This window comes from Marmota flaviventris, chromosome 9 (genome assembly GCF_047511675.1).
Source record: "Marmota flaviventris isolate mMarFla1 chromosome 9, mMarFla1.hap1, whole genome shotgun sequence".
Classification (NCBI taxonomy): domain Eukaryota; kingdom Metazoa; phylum Chordata; class Mammalia; order Rodentia; family Sciuridae; genus Marmota; species Marmota flaviventris.
Window position 1 is genome coordinate 17,901,815 of NC_092506.1, and position 15,267 is coordinate 17,917,081.

At 34.6% G+C, this 15,267-nt stretch overlaps 1 pseudogene; it reads right to left on the reverse strand.

Annotated features, from left to right (window-relative positions):
• Positions 1-2,113: 2,113 nt before the first annotated feature.
• LOC139706975 (olfactory receptor 4C15-like) lies at positions 2,114-3,049 on the reverse strand (annotated as a pseudogene).
• Positions 3,050-15,267: the final 12,218 nt, after the last annotated feature.

The following is a 15,267-nucleotide window of genomic DNA, read 5'->3' on the forward strand; positions in this document are numbered from 1 at the left end:
GGTTTCCCTGAGAGCTCATGAATCTGGAGAATTGCTTCTCAGTTTGCTCACGTGTGTTTAAAATTTTATGTCCACCACCAATTAAAAGATTCCCCTGCCCATTTTAAACTGCTCTTGGGTTTTTATGTGAAAATGTGTTCACTTTACTTGATGCTCAGGAAAGGAACACTGTGCATGTGGGGATGAAATGTAGGGTCTGATTGTAAAAGTGGGGCAAGATGCCAGTGTCCTTATTAAACGCAAGAACTAAGATCTAGGACAAGACAGCATTAATCCACGAGGACAATGTGTATTGTACTGGGACTGGGGCGGCAACATGTGCTTGTTAAAGAGAAATATTTCTGTAAACATATGAAAACATTTATGTTAATCTAATTGCTTTTTCTCCTCTCAGAAATTGATTTTGAGATTCTATAACTTTCAAACTAAAAGCACAATTTCTGAAGGATAAAATAAGTATCTCTTTTTATTTTATTTGAAAAGAAGGTAGGATAGTTTCATTGGATGAAAATGAACATAGCTTTTAAAACTGAAACTTCAGGGGAAAATGGTACCTAGCTCCTCAGGTCCCTTTGGGTTGGACCACACTAAAACAATGGCTTCTTTGTATAGTCTTTATATGAATATCCTTCCTTTAAGAATATCCTTCTTTCATTTTTGTTTCAACATCTTTCATTTATTCTATTTTACCATGTTTTGTGACACAAGATGGTATCATTTCTATTTGTGTGTTTCAGCCTAAACTAGGAGATAGAGGCTAGCAGAGAGAAAAAATTCAGAACCAGAATCCATGCTTTTATACAACAAGGAAATCTCTAACACTCTGCCCCACATTGGCATGCAAAGTGTCACACTGCCACCTTCCAGGTGGAGCCAACCTAAACCCAAGAACCCACAGACAGACAATGAAGGAAACCCCTGATTTGTTCAGAACACCTACTGCATACCATGGATGCAAACTTCAGGATGAGTCAGCCTGACCAGCACGCCATATGTATATTTGAAAATGATAGCAGGGAAGACATAGGAATATTAAATAACAGTGGGAGAATTCATAGCCAAAAGAAAAAAAAAGTTATTTTCAGTGATAGGAAGACAAAGAATAATAATCAGGGAATAAAATAAAGAAAACCCCACAGTGCAAGGATGGGCAAAATATTCATGGTAGGAATAAGAGTAATTTGAGATTGGAGAACACTATGAGATTTTGAGCAAAATTATGATTTTATCTGACTTGTGATGTAACACAATATAATTCCTAAGTAATTTCATTGCTTAAACTTGAAAATCCAAATAAATTAAAATATTATCTTGTTTTTAAAGTTCTTTTTACTCTCTGTTGCCTCTGGATTTCCTCTTTAGAATGGAGAGGAGTCAGCTCCTATATTCACACTTGGTCCTGGTTTTTTTGGCTGTGCCCTTCATCAATTCCCTTTGATTGAACTTGAATAAGAAATACTCATTGTTGGGACCCCATGACATCTGCCTCATTTTGCCCTCTGAAGTTTATTTGACATAAAGTTGTGCTGAACAAAGAGAAAATCATCCAAGGTAGGCAGCTCTGGGCCATCAGGGTCTATCTGTTATGAAATTCAAGAATGATTAAACCAGTAGAGATGGTAATGGACCCACCTTAAAGAACATGGTCACAGCATACAGGAAATCCACAATGAAGATTCCACTAATGTTCTTCTGGATACCTCTCCTGAGTTCTGGTTGGTTTTTCTCCAGCATCACTGAGATCAATATCCTAAATCAAAATTTCTTTGCACTTGAAATACTTTAAGTATCTGTCTCTCAGATACTTTTTTTAATCCATGCACAAGTTTTATCAAACATGGAGTCAGCAGCCTGCAATCTGACACATATTTTTTATTTCCATTTAAAAATATTAAATTCTAAGTAAACATAAAATTCAAATTACACAATAGGATGTTGACTTGCCAACTTGAGTAGATACCTGAAAAGATAGTGAACAACATTGTCTCTGACCCCAGAGTACTGATATTTTTATAGAATTGTGTTACCACTTTCCAGATAATGAGGGTCCCATCAAGTTTTTTGTTTAAGCCCATTTTGAATTTGTTACTCATTATATTATTATTTATGAAGTTTAATAATTATGTTTTTCATCAGAAACCACCACTAATCTCTTCTACTTTCCTCATAGCATTTTTCATTTCCATTTTTCTAAAAGTATAAGTCAAAGGATTGAGCAAGGAGTATAGTATGGTGCAAAATATTGCCACCATTTTGTCTAATGTAAAAGTAGAAGGAGGTCTTGCATATGCAAATATTCATGGGACAAAGAACAAAATCACAACATCAAAATGAGCTTCACAGGTGGATAGGGCTTCCCTCTGCCCTTCAGAATCAAGGGTTCTCAGAGACAGCAAGATTATAAAACAGGAGACCAGCAACATGGTGAATATTATAATGCAGATAAACCCACTGTTAGCAACCACAAAAAGTCCAAAGATGTGTCCATGCAGTCCAGCTCCAGTAATGGGTACAAGTCACAGAAGAAATAATCAATGTCATTGAGGTCACTAAAGGGCAGCTGGAATGTAAAGAGAATCTGTATGATGGAATGCAAGAAGCCCCCTGTCCAGGTCACCCCAACCAGAATGCCACAGAGCCTTCAGTGTATAATGGAAGAGTAATGCAAAAGCTTGAAAATCCACATAGCAGTCATAGGTTATGGGCATGAGGACAATCACCTCTGCTCCAGCAAGAAAGTGCTCAGCAAAAAGTTGAATCATGTGTCTTTTGTAAGAGATGGTTTTCCTCTCACACAGGGAGTCCACGATCATCTTTGATGTGTGACACAAGAGAAGCAGGCATCCAGAAAGGACAGGAATGTCAAGAAGAAGTACACTGAGGAGCCCAGCAGTTCAGGGATGAAGAGGATGGACACTACATTAAGCATTTTACCCGCAACAGTTGTAATGTAGACCAACATAAACACAACAAATACTATTTTCTGAATTCTTGGATTATTCAAAAGCCCCAGGAGGACAAACTCAGTTACAGTGCTCTGGTTTTGCATTATTTCCAAGGAAAAGGTAAAGGTAAAACTGTGATTGTGTTAACCTACAATTAGCTATTTATAGTATTATTGTCATCAACTAGTTGGTGCAGGATTATGTGAACCTACTTGAGTGCTTTGTTATCACTGAGAACATGATATTAGACATTTATTGAAGGCTGTTGTAGATCAGGCAAAGTTGAGTGGAGTCAAATTATTGTACACTTTAAGAAAGCCAGATTTTCAACATGGTGGAGAAGTTACTTTTTATTTAAAAATCCAGCTTTAACCATTGTGTAGTAGCTGCCTAGTGAATTATTGAAAGACTTTCTGAAGCCACACTCAAGTTACCAACAAAGAAAGACTATTATTTATATATTACACCTTCCATAGATATGGAATGAGGCAGGGATGAGTAGACTACAATGTTTGATGAGAGGACTGCCTCATTTACCATTAGAAGAAGAAATAAGAGGCAGTTGAGGTGGTTCCTGAAAACCATGGCTACTCCTCAAAAATTTATTAAAAACTTTGTAAGGAATTGGTCCTGTGAATGATATGATTCATTCTTTATAAAACAGGAAGATGTATGAAAAAGTGTGTAGCTCTACTATCCTTGCTGCATAAATACATACAATGTGTTGAGATTTTACTTGCAATTTATCATTTAAAAATGTGAACAAAAGTTAATAGAAATAATACCTGTTTTATGATGAATAAATGGAACAATGCAGGGAAAGCAATTGCTTGGGATCCACAATCTGTGTGAGGTCTTGTTATCCTTATTTATCGGAGAAGAATATATAATTAGAAATCTCATTTTGAAGCAAACAACAGATGCTTGACTTAGAATTTTAACATAAAATCTTTAGCTCCAAAATGCAAATTCTTTTCAAGAAGGTCAACAGAGAAAGGAATAGTATGTTTTCTTTTCCAGCAGGAAGTACAGGGCCTCCAGGATCTCTCTACGGTTTCAGTCCACATTTAAGTTTAAAACATATTATTATTCCTTTGCTCATGTTTGAATAAGGAATCTTGATAAAGCAAACAGAGCACATCATGAAGTGTCAGCAGGCTAGTGTCCAACCACATACAAATGCATATTGGCACCCTGATAACTTTTCCTATATAAGGAAAAAAAATAACTGGGTGAATATAATTTAGAGTCTGCAGACTTTATTATATGTTTATTATTTATACAATGAAACCCTATCTGAGCAGATATAATCCTCCAAAACATATAGTTTCAAATTTATCTGACTTTTTTATGAGATAGAAATGTTCACAGTTTACGTACTCTTCTCCAAGGATTAGAATGATGGTCACATTTGGAAATATAAAATTATAAATGTTAAAATGCCCTTCCTTGCAAAGCTGGTGGCCTCACCCACAGGAAGCTTTTCCTTGAGTTCTCCAGATAAATATTTCCAACTCTTGAAATCATTTGCCTCCAGTTGACACAGCTTCAAAAAGTGACTGTGTCCTCACCTGTGCATATGACAGAAATGTAAATAGCGTTGTGTCTGTGAATATTGATATGTACATATATGCATACATAAGGATTTTTGTTGTTAAAATAAAGGAACAAAACAATAATTGGGTATATTCAAGAATGAAAAATGGGCCAATTTTTATGACTTCCCTTTAGAACCAACAGAAACAACTTGAAATATTAATAAAGCTGACATGCACAACTCTGTGCCTTAGCACATGTTCTCTGCTGACTTGACAGTGGCCACTGTCACTGTGCTTTCATTTCATTCCTCACTGAGGTCTGTACTGTGAGCTCTGTGTCACATGGTATCACCAAGGAAACGAGAGTATAAAGCAAAAGCCACAAGGTCACTGGATCAGACAACAGCCCTAGAAGATATATAATTTAGCAGGGGTCAGTTTGGCCAAGAACCAAAGCAGGAAAGGCAAAGGATGAGGAAGAACATCTGTTCCACTCTTGCACAGACTTGGCTTCCAAACTTTCTGAGACTCAGACTAGGTTATTTATAGCTCTCAAAAAATCTAAAAGCCTCAAGTTTATTATGCTTTGTGAATGAATTTAATAGGAAGGACTATCTGCCCAGTTCTTGTGAGAGTCCAATGAGGCCATCCACTAGAAATATCAATGCAGTCAGAAATGCAGAATGTCCTGCCACAGCCTGGGACACAGAGCACAAATGACAACCTGAATGTCAGAGATTACAGATATATATCACCATTCTCTGCAAAGTCTTGAATTTTTTCACATGGTAACAAGAAAACAGCATTCAAGGAAATAAAGTGAATTGCATAGTAGAACCCTCTACACCATCTTATTTCTGTTAATCAAAAATTATTCCAAATAAATAATTAAGCAAAAGGAAAAATTTTGTTCATTTTTTTTTCAATCAAAAATGTAGCAATCCCAGTTTCATGGTTAATAGGAATGACCTACCATGCCTAAACTTTTTGATGTAAAAAAGAGTAAACCAAAGGAAGATGTAAGCATTTATGTCAGCAATATTTTAAGAAGTGTTTGCATAAACAAAATGAGATAAAACTGAACAAGTCAAAAGAATAATATGTCTTTGTCAAATCATTCTTAAAAAAAAAAAATGACTTCTCGGGGCTGGGGTTGTGGCTGAGCAGTATAGCACTTGCCTAGCATGTGTGAGGCACTGGGTTCTATCCTCAGCACCACACAAAAATAAATAAACAAAATAAAGGCATTGTGTGCATCTTAAAAAAAAAAAATGACCCCTCACTAGGTGTGGCTCACTCACACCTGTAATTACAGTTCCTCAGGGAGGGTGAAGCAAGAGAATTGCAAGTTCAAACCAGCCTCAGCAAAAGTGAGGCTTAAGCAACTCAGTGAGACCCTGTCTCTAAATAAAATGCAAAATAGGGCTAGGGATGTGACTCAGTGGCCGAGTGCCTGAGTTACATTCTTGGTACACCCCCCACAAAAAATGACTTCTACTGTAAAATGGAAACAAAATTGATTCATTAATGTAATACTTCTGAAAAATATATTAGTAAATGATTCCAGAATAGTAAGTATGCTTGTATTGCTTATACGAGTAGCCCCAGGCAGATAAATTTATTCTAATACCAAAAAGAGATAGGCAAATTTTACATTGGAAAATTATACAGTGTTAATATTGGAAATAGAGAAATATCTAAAATATTCTGCAATTAAGATGTTCATATAAATATGGCTGTTACAAATTACCATCACAGGATACTGTCAATAAAACATTCATAACATGAGGACATAAAATATGAAGTATTTTATAACATGAGAAATGCAGAAGAAAAAAATCAGTGACAATTTATAAATATTTTAAATATATTTTATAATTTAGAAGGGAACATATAACAATGGCAGACTCTTTATTTGAAATATGTTTTGTTACTATTATAGTAATATTTAGAATTAAACATCAGAATTAAAAACCTAAACACCAATTTTCCTTAAAGTTCAGAAATAAAGTGTGAGCTTTATGGTTAATTTATTTGCAAAGATGGAACTCACAAACTAAAATAACCCAGAGTCTTAAACTAAAATTTTAAACTATTGAAAACTTTCTATAAATGATCACATCATGGACCCAACCTTCTCTAACCTCCATATATTCTTCAATATCAATTTTAGGTATATTATAATGTAGGCCAAATTTTCATACATTTTATTAAATGATTATTTTTTACAAACTAAAAATAAATTAAGATCTTACTTGTAATTAACATTTATGTTAAATTTCTTATATTTAGCATATATTTGATCTAGGATTCTTCTTCTCCAATTAAATATTTATCACTTGTCCTGCCTAATCAAGCATGTCCTGTCTAATTAATCATATTCCCTTTCCTGGATATCGAAGATATACATTCTTTTTGGATAGCTGCTTCTTTCCTTTCTCCTCAGTGTAGTTGTGCTGATTTCCCTGGATGTCTCAACATTTAGACTTAATGTGTGTGAGAAAATATCCATTCTCTCTGGTTTCCTTCTTAACAGATGCCTGAACCTCCTTTTCTGTTGTCTGAGTGATTTAGCTAATTGAAAGGGTGAGACCAAGCTATGACAACTAGTCCTAACGTAGTTCTGAAAATCAGCCACTTGGATTTTACTGAACAATTCTGCAGCAAGAGCCCAATGCAATCTATGACATCAAGCACACTTAGCAAATTACATAGACAGGTAAATCAGAAGCTTCCAAATGAGTCCCTTTTTCTCATTTTTAATGTCCTTCCCTGTGCCATTTGTTAGTCTGTGGTTATGGCAATAGTGAGTTTCATATTTTCTCTATCAATATCTATGATTGGCACATAGTACTTAAATTTATCATGCTCCTACATCTGTACTTTGATACAGATTCATAATATTCACCTTATAATCTAAAGCATTAGGATGGAGGTATCACTAGAGGATAAATGAGAACGTATTTAGAAGGAACAAATAAAAGTTTATTGGAGAAGTAGTAGAAAAACATTCTCTTGAAATCCTAAATTATTCAGTTTTTGCTCAAAGATAAAAAGCTGAGTATGAATTTAATTTCATAGGAGTTCCGAAAGCAAAGGAAGGAAGAGGAGAAAAATAGGAAAAAGGCTTGAATTCTGTAACAAGTGCTGTCTTTTGGGTCCTTTCAGACATCCAGTGCTGTCTTCTCTCTCCACCTGCATTGTTTCATCCCCTGCCGCATCCTTTCATCTTGGAAGAATCCCCACTAAACATGAGGGATTTTGGGGCCAGAGATGTTATACAGCTAACTTAAGTGCACACAGTTATTCAGCAAAAGGGCAGTGTGTGACATTAACCATGAGAACATGACCACAACACCTGCACTTTGAAGCACTACATCACCATTGAAAAACCTTTCTGAAAATTCAGAAGTGTGAATTAGAAATCTCACCATGCACAGTTCCTTAAACATTCTGGTAATGACCAAAGAGTGATACTCTTTTTTCCAATTCTTCCTTCTACATCTAAGAGAGGAAGAGCAGTGGAGGTGGAAAATGTTCTCTACTGCTCAAGTGCTGCCTTGAAACAAAACAAGATCTTAAAACAAAAGAAAAATGAAGTAAATTTTCTGCCTTGGCTTCTGACTGGAAAATAAAAAGACTCCCTGAGAGGCCATGAGCCTTCAGAATACCTTCTCAGTCTCCTAAGGGAATGAAATTTTCCCATTAGCCTGATTAACACAATTTTATGTGACTTTTCACTTGCTCAAGCATTTACAATTTTTGTTTTTGCCCCTGCATAACAGGATTTTTTCCTTCTTCTTCTTCTTCTTCTTTTTTTAATTCTCTTGGTTTAATAGAAGATGTTATCATGTCCTATCTTACTCAGGAATAGTGTAGAGTGTATAAGAGGATGGGACATAGTACCCCTTTGCAGTATTCAGGCAAAGAACTCTTGTATTACTAAGTATAAGAGTTGAGTTCTGTGATAGGAAATCCTTTCTTCAGTCCATGAAGAAAATGCATACTGTTTATGAACTAAAGTAGCAAGGAGTGCTTATTAGAGAAAAGCATTTTACATAAAAGTACATTGAGGGTATACATTAATTTAAATTTTTTCTTAAAAGTTGATTTGGAGAATCCATGATCTTAAAACTAAAAACATGATTTCTGGAGATTAAAGGATTTTTTTCTCTTTGAATCTGGATGATGATAAGGCAGATCTGTGTGGTGTAAAGGAATACATCTTGGAGACTAATGCTCCAGGGAAAACTCAGAAGCAGCTCCTCAGGCCCTTTAGGGGGACCCACAACAAACCATTTGCTACTTCATACAGTTTTAATCATTGTGTCCTATTTTTATTTCTGTTCATTCCCCAAAGGAAAAAAAATGTAGAATCAAAGTGATTTATGAAAAAAAGAATTAAGGCTCAGAAGCACCATTGTTAATCATTCATACAATTAAGAAGCAAGTGTTATTTTCTTTTAATTGAAATTCTACATGTGAGTATTGATATGGAAGAATTGCCTGACATGGATCACTCTCCTGGTCAGGGTGATATTTCAAAAATGGCAATCAGTGATAAGACGCTACCTAACACATCTGGACTTCCACATGCCACTTCCACTGTAGTTTTTGCCTTGCTTTGCTTAATCCATTTTTTTTTTTCTGTTAGAAAAATAGAGTTGGATAAAAGGGAAATTTTAATTACAAAGATAAAATAGTGCAGGTCATGAAATTAATATTATTTGCACAATTGTGAAAAATAGAATGACTATTTGTTTAGTTTGACTCAGAAAAGAAACAGAGACAGAGGGAGGCACAGACAGAGAAATGTGAATAAAAGGAGGTGTGGGGTAGGAATTCACCCTTCCACTATTTAATAGCCAATATTCCATTCTTTCCCATGCATTTTATGTTCATGGGCAATATATATTTTATTAGATCATTCTGACATTCTCTTTTCTTTTCATATTTTTGTTAGTACATTGTATTTAGATATGCTAGTGGAGTTCATTCTGACATAATCATAAATGCATATAATCTAGTGTGCTCAATTTCAACCCCAGTACTACCCATTTCCCTCCCCCTTTTCTTCCCCCTTGTTCTTTTCTTCTATCCTACTTGTCTTCCTTTTATTTATTTATCATTTTTAAATTCCACCTTCAGCATTAAGTTTGAAAATGATAAAAGATTTCCACAGGCAAATTATTTAATTGAAAAATTTTCTTTTTTCCTAAGAATTCCTTATGACTTACTTTACAGTAATATGTAAGCAATAAACTATGTTCTGACATTGAGTAGACTCAGTCCTTCATTTCTTCTGACAATTTTTTTTTTTTAATTACCAAGGCCACTTTTCAAACACAGGCACACATCCACACATATTTTCGAACGGTCTAATCACTTTTTGTGAAAAGATGCTCTGTCATTATGAGTGAGTGGCTATTAATTTATTAGAAAACAATTGTAGGTAAAATCAGGGCCTCTTCTATGATGTGCAGGGCCAGCCAAATATTATTAAGGGAATGGTCTTTATATAATCAGCAGAATGTAAAGAATAATAAACAATGTGAATAAAGAGTATATTTTTTAAATTCTTGAAACAGTGTCAGATGAAGTGATTTGTGGATGAACAGTGAGCAAACAGGAGGAATGGATCAGAGAATGTGAAGACTCTTCCTGCTGAGTGGGCATGTCTCCATCATGTCCAGGAATCATCTCTTCTTTTTCTCTGCAGAACCTGTTTATGTTGAAATAATGACTCTGAAGCTCCTGCATGACCATTTTAAACTCCATTTTCATCACACTCAAGCATCCCATCATTTATTGGGCTGCTCAAGATTACTGTCCTCCAGGGACTCTCTTACATCAACTTAATGGTAATGATCACAGACAAAAATACAAAAACCAGAGTATGAAAAAAATGTGAACAATAACTCCTTTCTTATTCATGCAAAATTGAGCATTAAAAATTTTTTAGTACAGGATAAAACTACACAATCTGACCATATTATTCCTTGAATTCCTTAGGCTTTAAGCACTGCATGCCATAATGTGATATTTGACAAATGGGTCCATAGCCCTGCAGCCATATACTGCAACAAAAGCAGGAAGAAAGATTAGTCAGGCAATTTAAAATCTTGAAAACTTTAATTCACATAATAAGGTTCCTAAATAGACGCTCAGACATATAAACAAAATCAGATTGAGAAGTGTGTTACCTCCATGATCAGAATGTACTCTGAAGCCACACTTCCTCCTGTCAAACCACACTCAACTGCCCACCAAAGATCTGACATTCATCCAGCCCTTTGATATTCACCTGTGGAACATAAATGATTCTAAAACACACCTTTAAAGGATTCTAGGAAAGCTAGACAATTCAATATGTGCAAAGTATATAGAAGTTGTGGCTATGCACTGTGTGCAATTGGAGTAATTACCGTCATTATGTCTATTAGTACTGAAACGGTGAAACAGTGTTTTCCTAGACATAATTTTTATTTCTCAAAAAGGGTAATTTCAGTTACTCACTTACCAATAATACATCTACAATACTATTTTAAACCATGAAATTCTTCTGATGAGTGACATAATTTATATTGGTACCATAGATCATCCTAGTTTTTCACAATGATTAGAAGATATGAATGACAGCTCCAAATACCTTTAGTAAATATAAAAAATAAAATTAATTAATTAATAAAATATATAAAATAAAATTAATTAAAAGTGACTGTCATCTAAAAGATTGGCATGGGCAGAAAGAAAAATCATAATGTTTTCTTGAACAGATAGAGCAACATGAAAACTAATTAGGCAGACTCCATGGTCATAGAAAGAAAATTTGGAAATAAGTTGTCTTCTTAGCTGTAGACCATGAAAACAAGGTTAGGAAATTTTTATTTATGTTCATTAGTGAAGGATAAAATTCAGAAGCATAGAAATATGTTAGAGTCTTCATCAAGATATCTGAGAGCAAAAATAAGCCTGACTTATTTAATCAAATTTTACCTTCCTTTAAAACCTAAATTATACAAAACTGGACTTTGAAGTTATCCATAGCAAACAGCCTACCTCCTTCAGATGGCAGAGAACCACAAAGATATCCATCTTTCTGTTTCCTGCAGTTAGTAATTCAGTAGAAAATATAAGCAGACTCATGGTGGTCCCCATAAAATAAAGACTGGCATGCATGGCACTCCAAACATGATACCTCAATGCCAATGTGTTTCTTATAGAAGACTCAAAAGAGCTTAATCTGAAGTCTTCTCTGTGGAGTACATAAAAACTAAATATCTTCCCTCAGCTTTAAGAGAATAGTTTATATTACTAAACACAGAAATGTTTTCCACAGTGTTAGGTAATCATAAATTCTTTTTAAAAATGTTCACACAAATTAGTGGGAAAAAAAAAAAAACTCTCAATTGGGGTGAGAAACCCATGTGATGTTATTGTGAAAATCAATAGATCATGAAGACCAAATATTCAAGCCAACATATCAATTCCAATGTGATAGTCACCAATCCTAGAATACTTTAAGTAGATTCTCAGAGGGCTTTATTGAGATGCTTATTTTATTTCTTTAAACAAAGAAAAAAATTCAGGTATTAACTATTCTCTTTTTTTCCAACCTCTCCTATTTTTTTTTTTTTTTTTTTTTACTTCATTCCTATCATTTGAAAAAGAAAAGTGAGCTGGTATAGTAATGCAGGAGGATCACAAATTCAAAGCCAGCCTCAGCAAATTAACAAGGCCCTAAGAAACTTAGCAAGACCCTGTTTCAATACAAAAAAGGAAAAAGAAAAGAGCTGAAGATAGGGCTGAGCGAACCAGCACCCCTGGGTTCAAACCCTGATACCAAAACTAACTAAATAAACGTGTGTATGTGTGTGTGTGTGTTTGTGTGTATACATATACATATGCATTTGAAAATATGATGATTCATGATGAAATAATTACTATAGTTCTCAAATGACCTGGTTGAGATGCTTACTGTGACTTTCAAAGCTCCCTGTACCATAAGCCTTTCCATATTTTTTCCTAGAACTTGAGCTCATCCATGTTCCAAGCTAACAATTGCTGTTCCTCCTGAATACATTCTCTGATTGCTCCATGTGTCACACCATCAACCCTTTCTCTGCTCTCACTTCCACTTTCCATTTCTGCTGTGGACATAGCACCAGATTAAATACCAGCTTCTCAGAACCGTTCCAGATTGCACCAAGTGGGTAACTTACTTGCTAATGTCATCAAGTATTAAACTGTGTGCATATTTATTGAATCATATAATCTGTAAGATATCATTCTTTCATTTTTACTTCAACATTGCTCATTTCAACTATTTTACAATATATTAAAACCACAATGCACAGGTCATGTGAAAGTGAGTGGTAGAGTTTTGTAGGGAGCAATCAGAGATCCAGGATGAGAACTTGCATTTTCAAACTCCCTGAAATGACTCTCTTAATACACCACCCCTATGCCATGCAAAGCCCACATTCTAAGCATCCAGGTGGGGCCAATATAAATCTAAGAAACCATAGAAAGATTAGAGAAGAAACCAATGGCCCTTTCATTCTGATTACACTAATGCATGCAATCTTCAAGATGAGTCAAAAAGAATATCAGTTTATACACATATTTGAAAAATAATGGTGAGAAAAATATTTAAATGATTAGAGGACAAGGGGAGGAGTCAGAGCCAAAAGGAAAATGACATTTTTACTAAGAACCACAGAAGAATGGTAAACTGGGAATCAGAAAGATTAACCACAGTGCAAGAGTGAGCCATGATCCATAGTAGACAAAGCATAGTTTAGGAGGGAAAACCTAAATAAGACATTGAATAAAGTCAAGAAGGTATCTGACTTATGATTTCACAAAATGTCACTTCTGAATAATATTTTAAAATTAGGATCTTGTTCTGTGTGTATTGTCTTCTCTTGGATATCCAGAGACATTTTCCTTAATTCACACTTTTTACATAATCATAATGTGTTTCTGAAAACTCTTTGAATAATTACAAAAATTATTATTACTAAAATTATAATTAGCATAACATTCTAATGGCCTAAAAGTTGAAAAGACTGAAATGAGCTTCACCATGCCAAAGTAATCAACATAGAAAACAAAATGGAAAACCCAAGCAACCATTGTTCTGGGGAGAATTTTGAATTACTGTTGTTCAACAAACTAGTGGGAATGAAAGGGTTGGGTAGATGTCTTTCAGTATTTGTTTATTCCCCTGCTGAATATTAGTGAATTTTCACCTTGTATATAACTACAAAATTCATGATGAAATAAATGTTGGGCATTAAAATAATTTTAAAATGCTTGAATTTGAGGATATGGTGGAGCAGACATGAATTGGTGTTGGTCAGTGAAACTGGCCAGAATAGTGTTTTATTTTATAGCTACATTTCAAATCTTGGCTTCACAGGTTCATAAAGCAATGGAGCCAATCTAGCAGATCTATGATTCTTGAGCTAGTTCTTAGGGATAAATGAAGTAAAATATGAGGAACTTGGAAGGCAGAGGGCATGAAGAAGCTACTCCTACTCTGAAGACAGGCAGATGTGAAGAAAGGAAAAGGTGAAGGAGAAGCACATTTGCATGTCTGAGCCTTGTCACACTCTTAGTCTCCTGCAGGACACCCACATTGTCCAGGTGAGGATTTAGACTAACAATGTAATACTTGAAGTATATTTTCAGGGGTGATCAATGAAATTACTAGTATCATTTGCATGTCTATTATGAGAAAGACTACTAATATGATCTTTTACTTTGAGGGTGGCATGAAAATTTAAGGAGAGGAAAAAAAAGAGAGGTTATTTACTATTTTTACCCATAATACTAAACTGGCATGTCATGAGTGTTTTGTCCATTTTTTGTTTTTGTTTTTGTTTTTCTGGAAAAAAATAAATAAATATTAAACTCAATAAATTTGCTACCTGTTACACTTGACAACCTGAGACTAATAAAGCATAGTAATAAAACCAAGTATTTTTATAAATTGGAATGATCTCTTTATTGTTAACTGCTCAAATGAATTATTTGCACTTGAGAACATGAACTCAGGAAAATGAAAATCACCAAGTAAACTGTAGTCAATACTCTTTTGAAAATCTACATTTACATCTGGTTCTTCTGGTTTCTATTCCCTCTGTGGGAGTGTGGGGAAAATGTGCCCACTACACCTGTAGCTTTGGCCTGATATACCTAGTAGTGCATTGTCTCAGAAATTAACTTTGATTGTAATGCTGACCCTCCTGTGGAATAGCTCCAACTTCTCTGCAGTAGCTGATTGGTATGAGGTGGTCACTTGACCCAAGGGACCACTACCATAGGCAGCAGTGAACCAATCAGATGTTATCTCTCAAATTCAAGAAGTGTCTCAACTCTAGCATATGATGCTGGATCCACATTTAAGATGAAGTGTGCCTTAAAAGAGCGTCTCTTTGATATTCTTAAATCCTGATGTTCTACATCAGAATCAATGACTTCAGTATCAGAGAACATTCTGATACTGAACATTCTTTTCACTTCAAATGTTCTAATTTCTAATATTTTCTTCCACAGATATTTTTCTGTTTAACAAAGCATAATATGAATGGAAATCATTTTTATCAATTAAATTCTTTTCAATTTTTAATAAATTTAAGAAAATACAAAATTGAACTATCTTTAATTTTCATATGACAGCTATTGAGTAGGCAACACTTACTCCCCCTCTCAGTATAATATCTTCTTAGAATTATGTAATCTCTTTCCATATAAGGAATATGCCCAAAATTGTCTAA